Genomic DNA, 25028 nt, shown 5'->3' on the forward strand with positions numbered 1-25028 from the left:
TTTCTCTAAGTCATTAGTTACTGTTCCTGGAAATGTTCTTTTAAACTACTCCTAATTTAATTTCATATTCATACGGACAAAATATTTCATGTGCATACAAAAAAAACAGTTGTTCTCATGCAGCTAATTTCATTTCTAAGCAGCTCATAATGCCAAGCAGAATCTTTCCTCCTTCTCATTAACTGAATTTGGTGTGTAACTGTAGATATTTTGCAAATGGTGGAAACATCCCTGAAATTATGGCATGATGACACCTGCTCAATTGGACTTAACGTAACGCTTTACAGTCCGTAGCCTTGAAATCAGAAACATGGTGAAAATAAAGAAGATTAAAAGCTATTGGAATTCTTTTTCACTCTGTTGGCATTACAAAGACTGGTATGCACACTGCAAGCATTGACACAGAGCACCACAAACCCTTACCCCTTGAACACACAGAGGACATTGAGAGTACAGAGGACATTGGCTTCACTTTGGAGCACAGAAGGTATTATTCTCTGGAGTTCTACAGAAAGATGTGCTTTTCTGTGTACAAGAGCAGAACTGAATTAATGTGTCCTCTAATATACAGCATGACAAGTTGTCACACAATCAGTACAACAAAGGGATAATAGTATAAAAGGAAAGCTTGTCATATCATACCTCGGTACTTTAAAGGGTATCAGTTAATCATATGTTCAATGTTAGACCAAGAGCATAAATGAATGTTATTTGGCTTGTAACGTTTAACAAAACCTGGTCATTCTTGAGTCAGAGAGGAAAAACTCATTACATAATTGTACTTGCAAAACAAATGTGCCATTATTTGGCTCACGTGTAGAGCAACCCTTCCTGAATATCTGAGTAGAATGCTTACACATTAAAATGCTATGTTTAATTGTGTTTGTGCTTGTAATTACATCTTGCAATTACTGTTCATTGATGCCATGCATGCATTCTTAAAAATTAAACTTCATGAATTTATACCTCTAATTTAAATGGCTGACACAGATGGTATCTGAAACTACATAGAGGAAAAATGACATCTGACTAAATGTGACACAGTCCCCTGTTGACTTCCTGTTTTGTGAATGAAAATCTTGAGTTCAGATTTTAACTTCTCTATTCGTTTATTTGATGGTCTTGGAAGTCCCTACATTTCTTATTCGTTTCTGAGCACAAGCATGCCAAGGGGGCTGCTAGAATCACCATGTGAAAATCCCTTGACGCCTTTGCAAAATCAGCTTGCAAAGATTAACAAAAAATATAATAAGTAGAGCTAGCTGGGAGAAGAGGTGCTGCGATGTGCAAAGTACTTCACAGATTTTTGGGTGAAATCAGCCAGAGCTACAAAATTACTGAACAACGATCAGCCAGTAACCTCTTTGATCCTTTTCCATCAGTTAAATTCAAAGTACAGATTTCCAAAAGTCTTCTCAGTGACTACTTAAGACTGCACAGGCTCCCTGTCCACTGTGATACCTCAGTGCTCACCTAAGTCTTTTCTTTAGTGAACAGCGTGGTGCTTAATCTCTAGCAGGATTCAGAAATGAAAACTTCCCTTCCCCTTAACACCTGTAAAGACTGGTCAAATAAGTACTCTTAGAATGGAAATCCAGGTGAGATTTCATACTGAACAGAGCAGTGTTGTGCATTTCTCTTCTCTTTTATTTGCAACCTGGTGCTTATAGTTTTTTTGCTTGAAGGGGGTGATAAAATGAGTTTCAAATCCTCCTATTGTTTGCTTAAAGCAGGCATCTACTTCTTGGAGCACGCGCTTGCACACTCTGAGATAAAGTTCTTAAAATTTCTGCTTTCGAAGCCTTCCTGCAGCCCTTTCCTTCTAAGGAGGTGAAGCTTAAGCCCATCTCCTTTGGATTCCTTGTAAAGAGTTCTGATAATTGAGAGTGCCATTTTCTCTGGATTCGTATAATTTTAGAGCTTGCATTGTGGAGATTATGGCATGGACAATAGCAGGGCATTTAGGTTTAGGTACGGTGGAGCTGTGCCTAGCTGTGTGTTATGTAAACCTAGTCACTGAGAATGTTTTAGTCCCTTATGGGTAAAAAAAAAAAAATCAGTAGTTTTCTCAAAGAATATAACTTACTCAAAAAACCACAGTAGAAAATATGGAAAATTGTTTCCAGTATAAATTAGAGGTGGAAGGAGAGTGATGCTTAGTACTCACAAAAAGCATCTATTCCTGCATAAATTTTGTGTCTTGATGATTATACAGATCAGGATGTCCTCAGCTTGTGATCTCATCTGAAAAGATGTAGCTGTCACCACAGTCTGAGGCTCAGTGTTTCAGTTCTGTTAAGATGGAAGAACAGGCAGCTCCTCAGTTGAAGCACTTGTACAGCTCACTTCTGCCTAGTTTTGGATTTAGAACAGCCTCAGAAAATAGCAGGACCATAGGTATCCGTTCACACTGCATGCTTATTTCCTTTGTCAGCTAGAGAAAAAAAGGGAAACTTTGAAGGGAATTGGTTATTAAGTATAAGATATCTGAAGGTGATAGGATACACATATTTATAAATATATAGTAGATAAAGTGTTGTATATTGGAACCAACAAGCAAAATATAGCTTATATAGAAGTCAATTCTACTTAAAAACTTACGCTGCAGTTATTTGATGGTATCTATATTAGAGTCTGTTTTTTTTTTTCTAAGCATAGTTAGAATTGAGCACCCACTCCTGCCTGGTTGTTATGTTAGCTCTATTTTAGCAGACTTGCATGTTACAAAGGCCTACTTCTTCCTTTTTCTTTGTAATAGTTCTCTGTATTTTCACAAACAGAGAAGAAATTATATCCACAAGATCCAAGCTCACCTGTAGTCCTGCTGCCTCTCATGGTTACATCAGATAACTTGTCCAACAATTAATAAGAGTTAAATTTGATCAATATGCAGAAATGTCATCCTCTTCCATGCTCCTAAGTGTATTCAGTTGCATCTAGTGTACCCAACTGCTCTCTGAATCAAGGCCCGGTTATGAAATAGAGACTCTCATGATCTAAGCCATGGAGATTTGTCCCTGCCATTTATCCTTGTCTAATTTAGAGTTAATAATACTTATCTATTTCACATCACTGCTAAAATGTCTAATTCATGAGCTCATCCATCCTTGTAGCTGTTTCTTAAGCCTATGATGATGTTAATCATTAGTCCAAGGCTTTTTTTGTGTGTGTTCTACTGTAAGAAACTGAAGTGCCCCTGTATGTCTTGGTCTTTTCTGATAAACTCTGGAGAGCTCTGTAAAATTTGTTTGCTCTATGATTCAGTGCGTAAGTCTGTGCAGGGATGTTACTAAGTTCACTTGATGTGTGAGATGTTCCATGGAATAATGTGAGATACTTTGATTTACTGATTAGTGCTGTTTTTATCAGATCTGAACAATGTTGTGTCTCACCTCCTCAGTATCCAACCAAGTTTCAATCAAAACGTACAGAAAATGCTAAGTGAGTTGAACTGTAATATTTTGGTTTTTCCTTCAATGAAAATTTTGTTATCATAGAATTGTTTGGGTAGGAGGGCACCTTTAAAGGTCCTGCAATGAACAGGGGCACCTGTAGCTCCATCAGGTGCTCAGAGCCCCTCCAGCCTGACCTTGAATGTCTGCAGGTACAGGGCATCCACCACTGCTCTGGGCAACCTGCTTCAGTGCCTTTACTGTAAAATACTTCTTTCTTATACCCAGTCTAAATTAATTAAGCAGCTGGGATTATTATAGCCAACAAAACCTCTTCCACAGAATACTACTCTAGCTTTCCCTGTCAAAATAGCATAGTTCAAGAGGAAAAACTGTTCTGCTGATGCCTATTATACCTCTCAGCTTAATTAGTGCATTCTAGAAATATGCTGAAGTGTAACAGAAAAAGAGCCTTCCCAAACACTTCTTGAATGTAACCTGCAATTCTGTCAAGGCTGTAAATTCTGCACCATAGCATAAGTAGGGCTGTCTAGGATAGACAGCAACTGCAGTGGTATTTTTTGTGCTAAAGATGTTCTACTAGAAATACTTGTGTTCTGCAAGATGCACTAAAATTGAATGATGGAAAATAATAGGTTTCTGGTTACTAGCATCCCTGTCTGAATTCAAGAGAGAATCCTGCAGATGAGAGACTGTTGACATTGCAGTTGTTTTCCTCACCAGTGGATTTTATAATATAGCAGGTACACAGGCTGAGAAACAGAGAGGAAGGATGTAAAAGGGGACTGGCTATCTCAAACTCCACTTCGATCTAAATACTGCTATGGTCCTGTCCAAGAATTTGTAGTGTCTGAAGAGGAAAGATTTCTGGGTTTGGGCCTAAATGCTGACATATTAGAAAACACTTATATGGCTTGAAATACGCAGGACAAGAAACATGCCATAGCTGAAAGTGTGACAATGTTTTCTTGCTTTTGAAATTGTAAGGTGGAACAGATGGTGACAACTTAGTTAAATGCGAATGGTCTATTGAAATAACCTAGATTGTCAAGTTATTATTCTATAGAGTGTGGTCTATGCACCATTTTAACAAATTTAGAGTAGACTTCATTTTACTGAATCAGTTGGAATTGCCTTATTACAGTGAGTAGTCAGTTATATTGGACTTACAGGGCCTTGCAGAGTATTAACTGTTTCACTTTGGTGTCTGTGAATGTTATAAAGCTGAGGAAAAAGCCTTGCAAGTTAACAACAACAAAAAAAAATCCATACCCATTCTACTCTCTGAGTCATCTTGCTGCAGGAAAACTTCCAGGCAGATATCTAATGAGATTAAGAGCATTAGCAAAAATGTCATGTCTTCGGTTCTCAGCCCAAGGACAGGCTGCTCTTATCAATGCACTCCAGATCTGCTCGGCAAGGCAATAGCCAAGATCAAACCAAGCTCTGTCAAAAACATTGTTTTCTGCTTTTGCTTAATGCAACGTGTCTATGCTGAGCATTTTAGAAGCAGGTTGGCAAATGTCTCTGGGTAGGTGTGGCACGTGGAATGAAAATGGCTGCTTGATGTGGGGATGGCAGAGCTGACAGAGCCCCACACACTAGTTCTGAGGCAACTAAAGGAGAGGCTGCTGACTATGGGGAGTCATTGCAGTGGTGAAGAGGGTGATGCTCACCCTTCAGGACTGGTCTGTTCTAGCCCAGCCCCTGTAAGGCACCTAGGCTGTCCTATACAAAGCAGAAAGCAAAATGTACACATGGAACTGATATATGTATTAAAAAACTCAGTGGCGTTCAGCAGAGAGATATCTGAGATCGCCTCTACAAATCTGGAGAAGAGGCTATGGAAAGTAGGTGAGGCTTTGAGATACAAACACTTACTGGGAGGTAACTTGTTGCTGATGTAGCTGAAGCAGCTCATTTTGTTATAACTTTCTTTGTGATTGCTCTTTTTGTGTGATAAATTTGGCAAATGCAAGGTAGTTTATCTCCTTTTCATGCTGTTATGCCTCTCTCTGATCAGGGGCATGAACATTTAATTTTTCACAGTAAATGTTTCTGTCTATGCCATTTTACCTTCTTGGGACTCCTATCCTACATACAGATAGAAGTGTAAGCGTACGCATCCTTCCTCAGGAATGAGAGAGAAGCCAGCATTGCCCCACTGCCCATGTGCCAGAATAATCATCTTTTTCTTTGGAATACCTTTCCTACCTGGTCAGGAGCAGAGATTTTGAGCCAACTTGTCCAAAACTAAATATGAATGTCCCAGCCCTGGCATTATAGGTGATTTTGAGCAGAGTCCTTTCCAACATCTTCTATAGAAACATTCTATTGAGTATTGAACAAAGTAGTCACTGAAAGCTACTGTAACATCCAGAGCCACTGGAAAACTTTTTCACCTGCAAATTGCATATGAACTAAGGAAAAACCCTGAATATCTATTTGATCAGCCTAGAGCTAGGAATTACCTATTTCTTTCCATTTTTGGAACTGAAAATTTACAAGGTAAGAAGTGGGATGAAGTAGAGAGATAAAACTGTTTTGTTCTTAATTCATTTATACTTTGTTTTTCTATGGGAGAGATGACTACTTGTAAAAATAAGGCTTTGAAATTGATGTGGAAAACTGTTCTTAGATTACTGCTCAAAAAGTGTGAGAAAGCCATATAGGTGTATTCAGGTACTTTCAAGTCCCGGATAATTAATCCTTCATTCTGAATGGCTACAAAAGGTCTAATATTATTATTCTTTAAATAATGTATATAGCATATTCTTTAAAAGCTGCAAGGACATATATAAATTTTATGTGCCACGTTCACGTAGTCTGCATTTAGCAGTGTTAACAGCTGAAGTATATAGGACTTTGCATATTCTTAAAGAGTGTAATGAATCCAGTATTCTTCCTCTTGACACTTTTGAGTTAAAGCAGGAGAACGCCCCAGATAAAGAGTCATTCCTTTAGTAATGCGTGTTTAGAAGAAGGTGAAATTCCTTCCACTATTGGCATTTGTAGTTGGTCTATGCATACAATGAAGAATGCTTGTTAACAATCTTTTTCTGAGACTAAACAGATATAAAAGATAATATTAGTACATTTTATATCTCTGAGTATGTGTGTGTAAGTTTGTGTGCATAAATAAAATGATCTTCAGGCTTTCTTTTATCTTGAATACTAAAATGACTCTGTTGCTCTACTGATAAGGTAAAATGCTCTTTTAAAAATCACATGCAGAGGTTTTGATAAGGATGTATCTCGAGAATAAATATGTCTTTGGCCATTGGATTTAATACACACAAGGAAAACATCATCTTGCTAGACTGTAGCACATTCTGAGTATGCATAAAGAAAAGGAAGCTTAACTTATTACTGTAATTTCTTGACTTAAAAAAAAAAAAAAAAGAATTGTGAAATGTAACATGTGTCCTTGTAAAAAGGCCTTCTTACAAGAAATTTCTTCATTTAGAAGAACAGGAAACCCTACAGACTAGTGCGATTTGTTGTAAAAGCCATTTTGGCATTTGAAGAGCTCTTCTACAGATATTTTAGGTAGATTCCCCTCGTAACTCACCAATTTGTGTTTCTTAAGGAAATGTAAGCTCTAGAAACAAGCACTTTTTGGTTTGGTGCTGCAATACACACAGTTCTGCGTGTAACAATAGGGAAAGGATGTTAACATGAATGCGAATAGAGAACACAAATGCAATAAAAATGGAAACTAAATAAAAACAAGATTAGATCTATTAAATAAATTGAAGTCTGGGCTCCTTCAATCCTGGGAGCTAATGTAAATCTAGAGGAAGGCAAGTCTTTCAATTATTCATGGATGCACAATCAGCAGCTTTCCTTTCATTATAAGATTTAATTTGGCATTGAATACTTAAACCAGATGTCTTTTTCAAAAAGAATCTACATAACTTTGACAAGACATTAGCACCAATCCCCAATTATCTCCATATTGGATCCAAGATGTCATTCAGGAGAACATTTGTATGATAGTTGTGATCAAAATAAAATATAGATATCATTCTGTTTATGTGAAATGGTTGTCCCTACACACATATACTTCCTTGTTGCCATGGTTTAATCATAATTTCATTGCAACAAGCTTCAACAAGGAATCATCTTAGGAGAAAATTCCATTTGTCACTCAGTACTGTGGAGGTCTGATTCAATTTCCTCTCTTATAAACTGAATAATTGTAAAAAGGCCAATGATTCAGGCTTCTCAGAAGAACATCTAAGTATTTCTAAATTGCCACGAATAGTATTCCGTAAATACACAAAGGGAGAGAAAAACAAAAATCTCTCTCTGGTTACTGAGTGGTGACAAAAGAAATTAAGTTCAGTTAGTCATTTAAACTCTCCAGTATGGTTTTCTCTCCAGAGTATGCACAGGAGATTTGAATTCTTCCTATCTTGAGGCAGTTTATCTGTCTCTCTAAGCTTTTGTTTTCATCCTTTTTCTCTTCGCATCAAATTTTAGCATGCTTTGACACTCCTTTCCAATTAAAATGTACAACACTGGTTTAATGAATTAGATGAACTGTTCAGCTTACAATCTGCTCCGATCTGAGTTTAAAACTTTGTTAGGAATGGAAACTGAGACAGAAGTGTTCACGAAGTTTACACAGGATCGTCCATCTCTGTCTTTTCCTAAAGCTGCTCAGTAATGTCCTGCGCATGATGTCTGCCATTTGGTAAGAGATAACCAAAAGCAAGTCTCACCTAAGACTGGCAGTGACAGAGGTATACTTTCCTGTTCCTTATTTCCTTAAACTTTGTAATGCAAATGTGAACTTTCTAAACAAATGTTACTTGGGTCCCCACATTGCATTACAAAAAAACAATCTTGTTTGCAAGAATTTCAGAATGTATCTTCAGCTAAAAGAAGATCTCATTGTTACAGTCACTGTCACTGGTCCTTCTAGGAAGGAAGGTTCCTTGGTGGAAGTCATGAGGAGGCTGTTCTTTGCTGCATATATTCTACTGTTTCTAGAGATTTCACTCATTTGGCTGTATGGCTTTCTTTACTTTACCATTTCTGAATCATGCCGCTTTCCAGTGACAGAAGAGTATGTGTTAAAATATTCTAACCTGAGGCGTGAGGACCAAAGATAGTTGCCACTCTTCTCCTTTTTCAGTGCTGTTGAAAAATAATGAAGATAGCATGTTGAGCTTATAGACTGAATTGATGATGTGTAGTATTGAATACATTTCTTACAGTCAAAATGATGGCATACTTTCAGGCATTTGAGGAGTCTCTCGTCCAAGATCGTAAAGTTAGGACAAATATTAAATGGTGGACTTAAGAAACTGTGGAAAAATCAATCTTAGCTTAATACAGAGATCATTTGGCATAAGTGGTTTTCCTTTACTCTTCCCCATGGCCACAAGGAGTGCAATGTCAACCAGCTAAAGAGGCTGTCTCAGCACCTTCACAGCATCTGGTGGTTTGCATCAAGCTAAGTGAAATGGAAAATTGCTACTCAGAACTAGATGTCTGCAATCCTGTCTGGAGTTGTAAGACAAGAAGAGAGAGTGTTCTGATTGAGTAATGAAAAGGATGACAGGTCACAAATAACTTGTGCTGTCAGTTAAATGACACCTGAAACAGACCGGGTCTGTCAGAGGGAACTTATTCCTGGTTTTCATGTAATCCTTTCCGGACTTTTTAATGGAAGTTTAATTAATACTCCTGGTAGACACGGGGCCTGGCAAAGGTCATTTGAAATATTTACTTTTGTTAGTGACTGTATTGCAGAGGATGCACATTCAATACATTCTGCCTAAACTATTTCAGAAAAATATCATTTGGGGATAGACTGCTGCCTCGTTAAGGTTAAATAAAAGGCATGGCTCTGTTCTCCTGCTGAATGAAGCAAAAGGATGGATATTTTTTTTCCCTCCAGTCCAACATAACAGATTTTTAAACTATGATAAATTTGAGCCTACTGTATTAATAATCACAGTCCAGGAATCTGACTAGTAAAATGCTGTTTCATAAAAAGCCAGCAAATCATGACCAACTCAGCAAACAATATGGATCAAAACTTATGCTAGGTAATACAGATGTATGAACTTAATTAAGAAAACTGATGGGCTGCAAAAAGTGTTGCCAAAGTAACAAATACTTAAAGATTTCAGTGTATTCATGACTGTGGGACCCCAGTGAATTGAGAGCAGCAGTGAATGAAACATAAAGGCTAAAACTGGGCTCTCTGAGGAAAAAAATATATAGTGAGTGGGTGTGGAATCCCGCTTCTCAGAGAACGGAAGATTATTTGATTAAAACATTCAAATCAAGGGATGCCTGCCCTAGAAAGTTCATGTGCTCAGATAGCCAGGTGGTCTAACACAGCTAATAGCCCATATTCTTTCTGCCTCAGGCTGTCATTTATTGCCTTGTGCTGCAGCACAAACGTTGGTTCCTCCTGTACAAACTTCCCAAGTACATCCACTCTGTTGTTTGTTTCTTCTGCTGTGTTCTGGCACAGCAAAAGTGAAAGCACTTTTTCTTTTGGAGCAGATTTGTTCAAAAAATAACTAAGCATCCAAGAAAAAGCAACATCTGAAGGGGGAAAGAAAGACAAATCCTCCTCTATGAAAGAATACTGCTTTTGTCTTAGAGAACAACCTTTATCATTCAGATACGCTGTTGCAGCACTCAGCCATGCCAAACATCTATTCAAAGAGAATTCCTCTTTATTTTCCTTTTATTCCATACCTTATAAAATGTTCCAAGACAGCAATCATTATCTAAATGATTATTCAGCTGGGTAGTCCAGCCATTATCTTAATTGTCCATCCAACCTTGCTGCAATCCCTCAACCAGCACTGCTTATTTCAAAACTCCGTTTCATCTCCTGGGAGGAAATAGGAAGATTTAACCTTGGGGTAGAAACAACTAAGGAAAAAATTTATATGAAGTGTATTAATGGATATTAATAACAGTGGAGAGAAGAGGGAGGAGCAAATTACGCGTAGTAATCATCTTCAATTCATTTTAATACTAAATGAGCAGATACTGTAGGATGCTGTGATACCTATATTATGAAGTGAAAGGTTCAGAAACTTTCATCTGAGATCTTCATCAAATGTTGTAGGAAAGGATATTTCTATTATATACATGTATTAGATATACATTTGATTGCAGGTATTGCTGATGGTTTTAAATTTGTCTTTTAAGAGAGGACCACCTGTTAAAAACAGTATAGCACCACTGGCAACTAGTTATGAGTTAGGAACATACATTATCCTCTGCGAGCACATCTACACCAGTTAACAGAAAATCAACTTTGGATCACATGAAAATTAAAGCAAAGCCTGGGCAACCTGCAGAAAGTGGGAGGCAGTAGGACTAGCTGATTAAAAATATTACTGCCCTAAGTGACTATTTCTTAAGAGGAAGTTAAGCATGTTGCTGCTCACCACCACAGTGTGCCAAAAATTACTACCTTATGTTAAATGTTGCCCTTTATGCTGTTCATAGGCTTTGAGAGGGGGCACAGGGGAGGTGGCAGGAGCTCGGAGGTGTTTTTCTTGCTTGGTGCACTTACTAACAGCTTCAGCACAACAGCAGTCTGAGGAAGACGCCTACTTGATTCTGCTGAAGTCAGAGCTTCTGCTATCTTCTCCTACATGCACACACACTTCGCTGCTTGCAGGAGTGCAAAAATGAAAGTGTAGAATGCTCTCCCTGGGAGAGTGCAATGTGATGGCTGTGGGACAGAGCTGCAGCCCAAGGCCACTTTGCTCTGTCTAGTGAAGTGTGTCCAGAGCAGCTTCCTGCTGAGCTGGAGAGCCTGTTAGGAAACAAGGAATCTCTGAGGCTGTTTTCTTTTACAGAAGATGATGATTTACTCCTGAATAAGGAATGCTTGTACGGAGAATGAAATCACCTTTCTATCCCACTCATGCTGGGGATTGCATGAGCCAAGCACCAGGTCTGCGACTGAACCACCCTATTTTCAAGTGAGATCACAGCCAAGACACCTCAGTTACAATGCTCACACGTTTGGGATTGATATCTGTGTGAACTGTTTGCAAAATGGCTGCAGAGTGCAGAACAACAGTTTGCTTATACAATTCTACTTCTCGTCCTGATTTGTTTAAAGGTTTAGTTGGCTGAAAGACTGGGATGCGATAAGCGAAATGGTGATGACAGTGTGAATGAATCCTACTGGTCCCAGTAGGACCTGATTTAGATTTAGAGATGCCATACACATCGTTTCTGAGGTGTATTCTTATTTTCTTAAAAATTTATCTGTGTAAAAAAGAGCAGAGATTAACATAGTGATGTACCTGGTTCTTCTGATTCTTTGGCAGTCTCTGAGGGTTGCAGAGAAATGCCATTCCCTGTCCTCAGATCAGCCACTCCATTGAACTGCCCCTATGTGATAAGCTCATCAGATTATGGCTACATAGTATGCATTCTGTTCATTTGTACATTTGTTGCCAGCTAACATTGCTGTACATGGTGCTAAATGCTTTGCCTGGGGACTTGTCGTGGATGTATTAAGCAGTGGTGATGCACATCTACAGGGCTTGGACACACTGCCTGTATATGTACCCCAGGCTGGGAAGAAACAGAAAGGTGCAGATAACTGATTGTGCACCCTAGCACCACAGGGAAGCATGAATCTAGAGATGATTTACTCTTCAGTAAAAGAAGATTGCTCTGCAGTGGTGCAATCTCATTTCTTCACCCTCTTTCCCAACTCACACTTTAGTTCTTGAACAACTCCATGGAAAACAATGACTTGAAAGAGGGCAGTATCTACGCATAACATTTTGTCATTTTCTCTAATTTTCTGTCTCTACTTTTATAATCAGTGCCAATGCTGTCTTCAAGTCTCAATTGCTCTATTTTTTATCTAAGCCTACACGAGCTATTTCTGTGGTAGTATTCAGTTCATTTTCCCATTATTTCTTAGCCAAAACTTTCAAATTATTTTGTCTTTAGTTAAAAGTCTTTGCTGCTTCAAATTCACCCCGGGCAACTTCATTATTTTCCTTCCCAGCTATCTATCCTGTGTCAATTATGGGACCATTACTTCCGTTACCAAAGCAATGATACTCCAGTTTTCTAATACAGAGATAATAGTGTTTGGTTCACATTTATTTTAATTGCTCGTGGATATTGATCTAATGTGAAATTCATTTGTCTTTCAAATGTGACGAAATAGAAATGTGGAGGTTTTTAAATGAGTGGAGGGCACGAATACAGGCAGCTACTGTACAAACTGCTCAGTGCCATGGGCTGATTTTCATTGCTAAACGTGCCAATTGGAGGCATTTCTGAGGCACTCAATGCCACTGAACCAAAGACCTAACCTTGAAATAAGAATCTCATTACAGGGAGAAGAATACTGAGAATAAACAGCTATCTCACGGGTGCCTACATTGTTAAATTGCTTTGTTATTCTTCAAATTTACTAGTTGTTATTAGAAGCATCTCTTAACCAAAATAACAGTTTCAGATATATTGGAGGTAGTTAGGTCTGGCTCTGAAAACAGTATTTGCCTGCAAAAATTGCCTCACTGATTAGTTAAATCTAAGTTTCAGCCCTAACTTCCTAAAACCTCAGAGATTATTTATTTTATTTGGAGCCCAAAATAGGGTCACTATTCCGACTCCCATTGTGATTATTCATAATGAGGTGCTGAGATGAAGCTCGATGAGCTGTGCTAGCTCATGTTCCTAGCTCTGTGTGATGCATCGTAACCAAATCCCAGTTCTTTCTGTAAGAGACTTTTGCAGTGGTTAATGGAGAAGAATGAAGCAGTGTCTTGGGGAAAGAGGGAACTGGAGGGAGACCCAGCCTGTGTTCTAGGAGTGCAGGAGCTTTCCCCATGAAAAATCTGACAAAGGCAATGTTGGGTGGGAGGACGTGAGTTTGGGGGCTGGAGGTGACTGCCAGCCACAGGATTTGTAAATCAAAAGAGGGGGAGCAGATCGGGAAGGTTCTGTGAACTCATTATATAAAGCATCCCTTTTTATTTATTTATTTATTTATAAATTCAGGTAATACCTAAAAATGCTGCAAAAACCTGATGTAAAGGCTTGTTTCTTCAGCCTTTAGGAGGACGTGTTGGCTATGCTATAAATACTATATTAAGATAGTACAAAGTTGTTGCAGGCGACTGGTCTGTTTTCAGTTTCCTTCAGAGATCGTTTTTGGAACAAACGGCATTCAGGAGGGGGCTTATCCCAAGGCAAAAGGGAAAACAAATTAAGGGAAAAGAAGTGCATCTCAGACCCTGTAACACTGTTGAGCTGATAAGTGCCTGAAGCAGGAGAAGTACAGCCTTCAGTGTTCCTTGATGGCTCAAGCAGGTCTGACAGTGCCAATTCCTCTACTGTCAGAAATTTCATAGCCTGCTTCAGAAGCACAATAACTTAATCTCCGGCTGCTGAAGCCACCAAGATGCTAGAGGTTTAGATTTCTACTAAAACACAAATAAGTGTATGTCCTTAACTGACACTGAGACATGTGCTGTTTGTAACATGCACTGTATGCTCCACTGCTATCTAGCACACGTCCATTTTCACATAATTGGAAAATATCCACCAACCATTAAATTAAATTTCAATAAAGTATGAGTTACAAGTCTTGCTTGCCTCACACAACTTTGCTCCCTCCACAGCAGACCCATGTGAAATTATACGTTCCATGAGTACGTATTACTACCTAGGACAAAATGTCAGTACTGTCACACTTCCTGAGTATGAAACAATTTTGCTAATATATATATATATATATATATAAAATATTTTATAAGAGAAAATCATTGCTCAAAGTCACTGCATCCTATGTTGCATAGAAATATCCAATAGAAATGTCATACTTGGAAGTTAGGAACTGTCTAAGTAATAGTGAGATCTCTGGAAAATAAGGAATTTTTTTAATGCTTTATTATCCTTTTGGCATGAGTGACTAAAGGAAGAATGCTTTATTTCAATTAAGTGCAGAAACTGGTCTCAGTACCATGCATCCTTGATGAATTATATTCAGTCACAGCTCCTTCAGGTGCAAGAGGTATACAAACAGCAGCTCTCTGCTCTCCTACCAGACCAACCCTGAGAGTGAATGTTCTTTTCAGAACTCTTTATAGACAGCTATACACACATCCCAGTGCTCAGAGTCTTTTGAGCGTGTTGAAGGTTGGCTTTCCAGCACTCTTGCTGTTGATGATTCACCGATTCCTTTCTTGAGCTACTTCTCTCTTTTTCATTGCAAAGGAGTTTCAAGAAGGTTTAGCTCAGAATTGACCAAAGTTTCTCTCTCTTATTATTTTAAATGGGCAGCAGGAGATAAGTTGCCTATTCTGAGAGAATCTCACTAAGAAACTTGGAATAATTTGAGAGAGAGTTTAAAACTGTGTCGTTATTCATATCTGGGGGCATTTGTATTTGAATAATGCCAATTAAAAGTGCCCTTCAAAATGGCTGAAATAAGAATAATTTCTGAGCTCTGTGTTGCCTTCTAGTTACAACTTGTTCAGAAGTTATACTACCGTGGCAGAGAACTTCAACCAGAAGTTACAAATGGCAAGTGCTTAGATGACTTTCACCAAGTATTTTTTCTGTCTCGCAATGAATTTCCATAAACCTCTTGGACTGTTCAGTCAGTGGGCTGCCAATGCTTCTCCCAGGAATTAGTTCTATATGCTGATACATTTTGTGTCAGAAAGTTTTTCTGCTATGAAAACAACCACTTTGCTGTTTTTAACATCATTCAGTTATTTCTAATCTTCTCTCTTTGATGTCTGAATCATTAGCTGCTGGTGCGACATTCATTCTGTTTAGCCCTTTATCATTTAATAGCTTCTGACTCCCAATAAACTATTCAAAGGAAGAGTAGCAAAAACTACTCTGACCACCAAGGTTTGGTAGTAGCCTTATTAATGTTGTTGCAGCAGAGAAGGATTAATGTTGTCGTAGAGAGGATTAATGTAACAGAGAAGGATACTTAGGTGCTAGTTGGAAATGGTGTGACTTAATTTTACAAATATTAAAATACTGTTGCTAGACCTGAAAGGCAGGACACATTCACAAGAAACTTTTTCTGAAGTCTTACCATGGCAGGAAAGGAGATGGCTGTTGTCTTGTGCTGCTCCAGCTGTCACCTCAGGCTCTCATCCTGTTACCAGATAGCAGGGGCTGTGTGCTTTGCGGCCATGTGAGGCCTTTGGGAGGGAGCCAGCTATGGATGCAAGGCTGTGTCAGCTCTCCTTTGCCTCTTTCTGATGACTAGATGAGTAATTACTCAATAGAAAAAATATGTAATTTGAATATTCCCACTTCAGTCAACCAATGCCTTTGAACAAGAGAGTCTTACTCCACTTCTTCAAGAAATGCTTTCCCATTCACAAGGCTAAGTTCCTAAGAGTTTCCTAAAAGTAACAATACAAACACCCATTGTATTTTCTTTTCAACGTCTATTTCACCATCACTTATTTCCAGGCTTCCTTCTTCAGCTTTTACATTCCTGAGGAAGTATCATTCCTGAGGAAGTACATTCTTGAGGTTTTATCTGAGGTTGAGGCCTCAGATCCTACAAGATGAGATACTGAAATATTAAGCTCACAGTCCCTGAGGAGTAGCTAGGATTACCAAACTAAGAAACGTCAGTAAGATGAGAATTCACTAAGCAGAGCTTGTAGGTCATATTGTCTGCTTGGCTCTTTGTGTTGAATAAGCACAAATCAGCAGGAAAATAGCAGAGGGACCTACTATTTTCACTCAATTTTCAGCTTATGTAGGTGTCCATCTGTAAAGATGTGGATGCAGCAGCTCTGGTGAGCTCCAGAATACAGAGTATCTTATTGTTAGTGAGCCACTGGGACAATTCAAAGTGATATTTATTCTTGGGTGCATGATATTCAACAAGAAGTAAGCTTATGCTGCATCTCCAATATTTCAGGTGTGGCCCACTATGTGACTGCAGAGTTCAGCTGGCTTGAAGCATCAGTGTGAAAGTAGTGCAACTGCCCACACTTTATAGCAGTGTTCAGGACTGACCATCTGGTAGCTGATTTCCTGCTACAAGGTAGGAGTTCATTTTCAGCTCCATTCTTTCACAAGCAAGTGGTTATCGTTGGCTGTATTATTGTCAAATTCTCAAAAAAGATAGATGTGACTGCGATGTCAGACAAAACCAGAACATTTTAGATTTAAGGATTAATAGTAGTCTTGCTGGAAGGGAAAAATACCATGAAAGGTGCTAACTCTAGCAGTAATGTCTATTTTAAGTGGTAATGAAAAGCAGCCTGCTATGTAAGAAATCTATTAAAGACAGATCCAAAGAGCAAAGAAACACTGGTATCACCCAGCTTGCCCACAGTGTAACTGAGGACTGGGTGTTTTGCTTTTCTGGACATTGCTTTCTGAATTAGCGTCTGCCAAACTCAGGGCATTCACGGACACCATGTGGTGCTCTGCTTTGACCACTGGTTTAGTGGCACCAGAAATTTTTTTTCCAACAGGCCTGTTAATCACACAGTAGAGACTGAAACCAAAGTCGATGATATTTTACAAAATAGCTGCATACCTGATACATTCCTGTTAGAATATGTTTTACCATTGATGTGAAGGGAGCAGGATGTAGTACCCTTCACAGCAGGGCATTGCCAAGTGTAGTACTATTTAAATGTCTACTCATCTTCTAAGATGAGCCTAAAAAGAGCTGCAAAATTATTTATTGTCTTTATTAAGATTGTGCTTCACTTACGCTGATTTTGTTAAGGGAAAGACTACGTTCTGTATCACTTCTATGCATTTATGCACAAAGGCTGTGACAGCAGGATGTGGCTCACAGAAAAGCAAGAAACAAAAAGTTGGAACCTTAGCTTTTCTGGCTTCAGCAAGTACTGTTAAAAGCCTGGGCATTTGGAAATGAACATATGGACTTTGCATTGTCTCACTGTTCTCCCTTGGAGCCAGTCTCTGTCCTCCCCTCTTGGAATACTTTATTTTTTGCATCCAGTCCCCTCATTGATTTTCTTTGTTGTTTTCTTTTTCTTTTCTCTCTTTTTTTTTTTTTTAATGAGAACTGGCACAATTTATCTCAAAAGACTTGAAGCAAAGCTAAATCCAGCTTTAAAGAACTTCCAGAGGTCTACCACAGGGGGCCCAAATGTTTCTGAAAGGCACAGAGCCCCCAAGCAGATGTTGCTGCTCCTCCAGCAATGTTCATTATTATCAGGAAATGTAGTCTCATTCTGGCTTTCTCCTAACGAGCAACTACTAAGCAAGGTGCCTCTGCCCTGTGTGCCAGTCAACTTGCTCAGTTGTGCTGCTTAAATGGCAAACAAATGTGCAGTGTTACATCTAGGGGTAATATAACCCAACTGGGTGTGATGGAGTTTTCTCCCCGGCAGGGGATTAACCTGCAACCTCATTTGTCTTGTACTATAATGCAGTGTCACCATGATAACAGCAAGGCAAATAAATAGTTTACTGCTTGGCTTGAGGTAAGTAAGTAAAATTAACTACTTTTATTAACTAAAATGGTGAATGCTGACAGGAGAGAAGCTGAATGGATTCAAGGAAACCATTACAAGACACATGGAGACGTGTGCCACGATGAGAGACAGGCAGCCTGGGAGATCTGTCAGGACTGGGTGAAACTGGAGTTGTTAGGTTGTCAATGCTCTGCAAAACCTTCATGGACTATACAACATTAAAAAATTGTGGAAATGAAAAATGCTTTTATCCACTTGGTAACAGTGTTCTTTGCCAAACAAGCAGCCACTCACAATTCCTCATGAAATAAAAAAGGGCTGGATGTTGTTTTCCATCTGTGACCTTAAGTCTTAGTTTAACTAACTCTGCTTTTGGTCGAGGACAGTGGTAGGTAAGGTATGCACCAGTTTCCCTTCTTTTTCTTCTCTCAAAAGATCTTGTCTGAAAGCTACACTCTGAGAGATTGTGAAGGCTGAAAATGGAAAACACAAACTTAAAGATGCTTCGACCATTCACACACATTTAAGGTGACACTGGAACTGGAGAGCACCTAGGAGTGGCCAAGGTATTATAATTCAGCAACGACAGGCCTTGGACAATCTCAAAGGTCATCGGGTGAGTTCCTTTCTTCAAATAACCCCAAAGATAGGGTGAGACAACTTACTGAGGACAAATAAGTTCTGCCCTCACCTCAGATTACTTAGAGTAAGGCCTTTAGTATTCAGACATTCTCATTTTATTTATTAGATTCAATTCCAACTATATTGTATTATATTGTATTATAGTGTGTTATCTTGCATTCCAATATCTTATTTAGTAAATTCATAGACTCATAGAATCAAAATTAGTTTGTTTCTCTTCAGATTGTCGCTGCTGGTTTGTTTTTAGGTCCATCTCCCTACCCTTTCCACTTTTCTCCTTTTCCCTTTCCCAGGGCATGAGTCCGTGGATTACTCTGCCCCACTAGTCATGGAGCCTGGCTGAACCAGCCCATAAACTGTTGATGTGGGATCAAAAATGCTCAAAAACTTTCTGGACTCAAAGGCCATCTAAGCACACTAATTAGCATTCAGGGGTCATCCGAGGTCACGACTTGGCCAGTGAGGTCATTTGAGGTCACCCATCCAAAAATTTGGGGACTCAAAGATCATCTGAGGACACCAATTAGCACTCAGGGGTCATCCAAGGATACAACTCAGCCAGTGAGGTCATTTGTGATCTCTGCTGAAAAAATTTCTGGACTTGCTTAAAGGTCCTTTGAGATTCCCTATTAGTATATGAGGTCATCCACTGTCATTATTGCAAACCTCCCTGCAGCTCCTGATTTCCTTGAATTTGGTGGTACTTCAATATAGTGAGCAGTTTCTCAGCTCCCCTCTCTCCTTCCAGGATCCAGTCAGCAATTCTGAGTCCACTGAGCCCCAAGCCCATACCCCATGTCATGCTTCTTGCACTCAGCATGCAGAAGAAGCAACAGTGACGCTTCCTTGGCCTCTTACTTCCCTTACAGGTGTTCTTTTCATTTTTCTTTCATCTTTTATTTTTGCCTGTTCATGTTACCATTTTGTTTTTGCTTTATGGATTGAATTCCCCTTTCTTACATGCTGACTACTTAAAATACTTAGCCGCTGGTACTGTGGCTCAGGATAACAGAGAAAACCAACACCACTCTGTACCCACTGGTATGCAATAATAGAAAGTAGACTTACTTCACGCTGGAGATAGTGTCAAACACAAGACTATAAAATCACAAATTTATTTTATTCCACCGTTATTTATTTTAAAAAGAAAATAAGCAGACCGTCACTAGCTCCACAGCTGCTCCTATCGATCAGCTTTATTACATTCCACCGAGCCAACACTGTTTCAATGCTGTGTATTCTCAGCTTCACTGTGGGGTGAAAGCTAATGGCCAACCGGTTTTTTAAATGCCGAGAGCAGAAAAAGAACAGTGTGAAGTAAGTGAAGGCAATGTTATTGCCTTCTACCATGATATAAACATGTGTAAAGGTGTTCATCAAGATGTAGTTCAGAAGAGTATATAGGGACAAGAGGCTTACCCTTTCTAGAAGGTTGGTGAAGACTCCAGATAGGCTTCGTTTGATGCAGCCCAGGATACAGTTGACTTTCTGAGCTGCAAGGGCACATTGCTGGTTCATGGCCAGATGCCATCCACCAACAGCCCCAGGTCCTGTTGTTGGCAAGGCCATGCTACATCCTTTTGTTCCCTAACTTGTACTGATAGTGGGAATTGCTGCAACCCAGGTGCAAGACTTTGCTTTAGTGAATAAATTATGGCTGTCCAGACCACATATTCTGCTATGCAAGTAAGCATGACAGGTATATACACTCACATACTCAGGTTTCACTGTTCTATATTGACAGGAGAAATCTTGGCAGCTCGTTGCAATCTATGTAATGCTGCATACATGGATTCTGAAAAATTCAACTTAAAAATCAGTTTAATCAATATAGGAACCTATTCAGAGCCAACAGGAAATCAAAGCTTTTACAGACTGCTCATAATCTCCTGTATACAAACTTCTGCACCTGTAACCAAGCCAGTACATAACTGCAGTAGTAGATACCATCATCACTCAGAGATGTATTTTATTGCTAAATTCACTCTTTAGCTTAGAATTTAAAAGAAGAAGAAAAAAATAGCAAGCCCTGTTTTATGGAGATCTCCTGTCTTCAGCCAGGATTTAGCTGATATTCTGGAGATGGCTCAGATTCCAGTAAAACTGTGCATCAGTGTAGGGATGTAGAGCAAACACAGAAGTCCTCTCCCCTCCAGGCTGCAGCAATGAGAAAAAAAAGGTCTGTCTGGAAAGATTAAAGAGCTTTGTCAGTTCAGAAATATTCTTCAGGAGCCTAAAACTCAGGAGACAGAACACGCACACAAGAAATATATATGTATACTTTTAGTCAGCCAAATATGCTGACCCCGGCTTGGGTTTTTAAAGAGATTACTCCACTGTTGACAGTGAGACAGCTGAGCACTGCAACCATAAGGCTGGGTGTGATCCTTCCCACTTCAATTAGCCACAGCATGTTCATTAGTGGCAGCTAAAACACAGCTGGGCCTACAAATTGAAAATCCCATAAGGAAGTACTGCTTAAGGTAGTTTAATGCAGAACTAATTAATTCTAGGTGGTATCTAACTAATGAAGTTATGCAATGATTTATATCACATTAAAAGACACAACAATTTATGGTCATATTGGTCAGATCACAGTACACCAAGGAGTTCCCTACAGTGATTCCATGATTCTGGATTTAGTTATCTATTGGCAATCCCTATCATAGGGATAGCTTGACTGTTTAGATCATTATAGTCTCTTTTCCACCCACATCACTCTATGTGAAACCCTAATGCATGAGTGCTCCATCTGACACCCCAATTGGAATCTAACAGCTAGAAAAAATGGGCTCTTACAGCTCATGCAATAAATAAATCCTGCTTTCTACTGGCACGGTTTAATTCACAGCTTCCCCTAATGCTCACCTCCTTTCTGTCAGGTTCTTTCCTTGAAATAAAAGCTCTTCCAACCCCTTTTCCTCTTAGGACCAGCATGTTTCCTACAGTGAAAGAAGCAACATGACTGAGACCACACTGGCTCCGCAGCCGTTATGCATGGAGGACCCATCAGCAAGTGCCATATTAATGAAGGACCTTGGCTGGTGTAGCAGAAATACAGCCTGAACCAGTGATTGAGCACCTGGTGGGAAGGCAGGACCAACCCTGGGGAGCTAAGCTGTATGCAGCACACCTGAGTGACCTGAAGGGATGGAGCCAGGATCCACCCCTTCCCAGACATCATTTAAGCGTTGGCAGAGGCAATGAAGGTATCTCACTTGAGATCCCTGCCTACCTGAGGCCCTCCAAAGGTAAGCAGCACTTTTCCTCCATTTCTGCATCTACAGCTGATGGATTTGGGCTCATCCTCATTTGCTGCAGCCAAAGGCTTTGCCACCCTGCTATTATCACAGTACTTTCCATCCCATTACAGTGTTATACTAGACAATCCAGACATATTTATTTAAAAAAAATTAAAAAAAAAATAATGTGTTGGATGGTCACTAGGAGCCCAATTACACCAAAAGATGGAACTCCCGTAGGAAACCCTGGGACTCCTGGGTTCCCTGTGGCTAAGCACTGCTCAGGTTATTGAAAAATAGGGACCTATAAGGGATAGTGATCTCATTAAATCTCCTTCAAAAATGGCTGACTTGAATAAATTAGGACAAAACTTTCTGATGACTGAGGAAAGAGTAGTGCCATGGCATGGCCACTGCTTCTCACTATTAACGCATATCATTCCTCGGAGGAAGAATTAAAAAATGAAAATGAGTTTTTGTAAGCTTTTTTGACCTGCACATAGCCCATGTAATTCCCTCACATGGTCACTTGGGAAGTCAGACAGCACATGGAGAATTACAGTGGATTACGGAGAATTAAATAAGGTCATGCTGCCCATTCATGCAGCTGTACCCAATATGGCCTCCCTGTGGACGCATCGAGTAGGGAGATAGAAACCTACCACTGTGTACTAGACTTGGCAAATGCATTCTGCAGGATTCCCATCCATGAAGAATTGCAAGACCAGTTTGCATTTATGTGGGGAGGCAGGCAGTGGAACTTCTAGGTCCTGCTGCAAGGATATGTGTATTCACCAACCTATTGTCACAACTTAGTTGCGTGTGACCTAGCAGAGTGGAATAATCCTAGTAACATCAAACTCTACCACTATATGATCTCATGTTGACATCCGACTCGCTGGAGGCATTAGGAAGGGCAGTAGACTCATTAACTGATCATTTACAAGAGAAAGCCCTATACAGACAGCCAAGACATGCCCCAGTGCAAGCTGAAGTGTTGATCCAGGACAGGAACACGGCTTGTATCTTGCCATGGAGGGTGGACCTACCCCTTCTGGTATCTCTGAAACGTCTATACTACATCCTGTGAGTCTCTTTGAGTCCACAGGATCACTGAGAGGAGCAACATGATGTCAAGATGCTCCAGTGTCACCATAACATCAGCGTGACACCCAGTGGTGAACTATGCGGGACTGATGGAATGCAAGCTGAACCTTCTCTTGTCTAAGCAGCTATGTGCCTTCAGGAGAGCCATTGAGTACTGGCCCACAAAGGAACATGAATCTCAACTAAGAACCAATCATCAATCGTCTTATACTTTCTCAGTCTACACCGAGACGGGCAAAATTGTACAAAGCATCATAGTATACTGGATCACCATAATGGAAAGGGCTTACCTTCAACCTGCTCAATCATTGGTTCATGCTATGCAGGGGTGGAGTGCAGCAGAAATGCTAACTCAAAGTCTGAACTAGTGATTGAGTGCCTGGTGGGAAGGCAGGGCCACAGGGGAGTTCAGGGGCATGCCCCTCCCAGACCTTATTTAAGGGTTGGCAGTGGAGGTGAGGGCATCTCACTGAAGATCCCTGCCTACCTCAGGCTTTCCAAAGGTAAGCAGCTCTTTTCCTTCATTTCTGTGTCCACAGCTCCTGCGTTTGGGCTCATTCTCATTTGCTGCAACCAAAGACTTTGCCACCCCGCTATTCTTGTGGTACTTTCCATCCCGTTACAACGCTGCAGCTGGTATCAAGGTAATGCTTAAATGAAGGCAGAAAAGATGTGAAACCTTGTGTCCAAGGGAACAGAGTCACTTTACAAAAACAAAGTAAGTGAGGAAATGAATAGGTCCCATTCAGTCTCTTATTACTAGACATTACTTCACCTATAGGCCCTCCTCTTGCCTCACAAATGTAGCTTTTTTTCAACAGCAGCTCATGCATTTCAGAGGGTCAACAGCATAAAAGGAATCTAAAAATAGGTTAAAGCCTGAAACCAGAGAGCAGCTGTTTCATTAGCAATGAGAGAAGCAGAAGGAAAAAGTATTGTAGGACAACGTATTGCTGAATGATTTTTATGTTATATATTTCATGCTATCTTACAGAAGGTCTTTGAATAACTGGTCATATTTCAGATTTGCAGTAACTGACAGAGCTAGAACCTACCTTGTGTGCTCTTCTCATCTTCTTAAAAGGAAGATTATTAGGAAATGGGGATCTGAGACATGAGCACAGCGTGCAGAGCTATCAGATGTCTTATGGGATCATGGAATCATAGTATGACTTAGGTTGGAGGGGACCTTAAAGATCATTGAGCTTGAACCACCCTGCCATGAGCTGATTGTCCTCCACCAGCTCAGGCTGCCCAGGGCCTCATCCAACCTGTCCTTGGGCACCTTCAGGGATGGAGCATCCACAGTTCTCTGGGCAGCAATGCCAGGGCCTCTGAGTCAAGAATTTCCCCCTACCATCTATATTTCTAAATCCCCCCTACCACCTAAATTTCCCCTTCCAGTAGAAAGCCATTCCTCCTTGTCCTATCACTATTAGACCATGTGAAAAATCATTTGCCTTCCTGCTTACAAGCTCTCCCTTCAAGTACTGGAAGACCAACATGAGGTCTCACCAGAGACCTAATCGTGCACTAGAACAGGAAGCTTGAAGAAGCTCAGGTGGTAGCAAGAGACTGCCTCTTGTAGAATGTTCCAAGGGGAAGAGAGACTGCCTGCCGGGAGCTGCATCACTGCTGTGGTCTTACTTACGAAGTATCAGCTGTACAAGATGAATTTTCTGCATCCTACAGGTCTTTGGACACCTTCACTTCTGTAGAGAAGAAATCCCTTCCATCCAGATCTTTATTCAAGAACTCTGCAATTCATCAAAATGCTGATCCCAGCCTTGAAAGAGCCTGACAGGCCAAGTTCTTCAGCTATCTTGGAACAACAAACTGAAAACAGAGAGCCAAACAACGTAGGATTCATTGTGTTAGCTGGGATGTCAGCAAACAGAAAATCATGCGTCATATCCATCTACATGGATATGGCAGGTTAGAGTAGGAGTTGGATTTAATAATAACGAGGTTAGGGATGACAGCTCTCAGAGCTCATATTATGCAATCATTAGCTGGTATGAATTTACAGGCCAAAAATGTGATCAGAGAAATAACAAGTAGGGTGTTAAGCCACTGGCAACTACATGATGTGAGAAAAGACAAAGCTAAATCCTCCAGATCACAGGAAAGAGGTGCACCAACATTCAGACTACAAA

Source organism: Meleagris gallopavo, chromosome 5 (genome assembly GCF_000146605.3).
Source record: "Meleagris gallopavo isolate NT-WF06-2002-E0010 breed Aviagen turkey brand Nicholas breeding stock chromosome 5, Turkey_5.1, whole genome shotgun sequence".
In the NCBI taxonomy this organism is placed as follows: domain Eukaryota; kingdom Metazoa; phylum Chordata; class Aves; order Galliformes; family Phasianidae; genus Meleagris; species Meleagris gallopavo.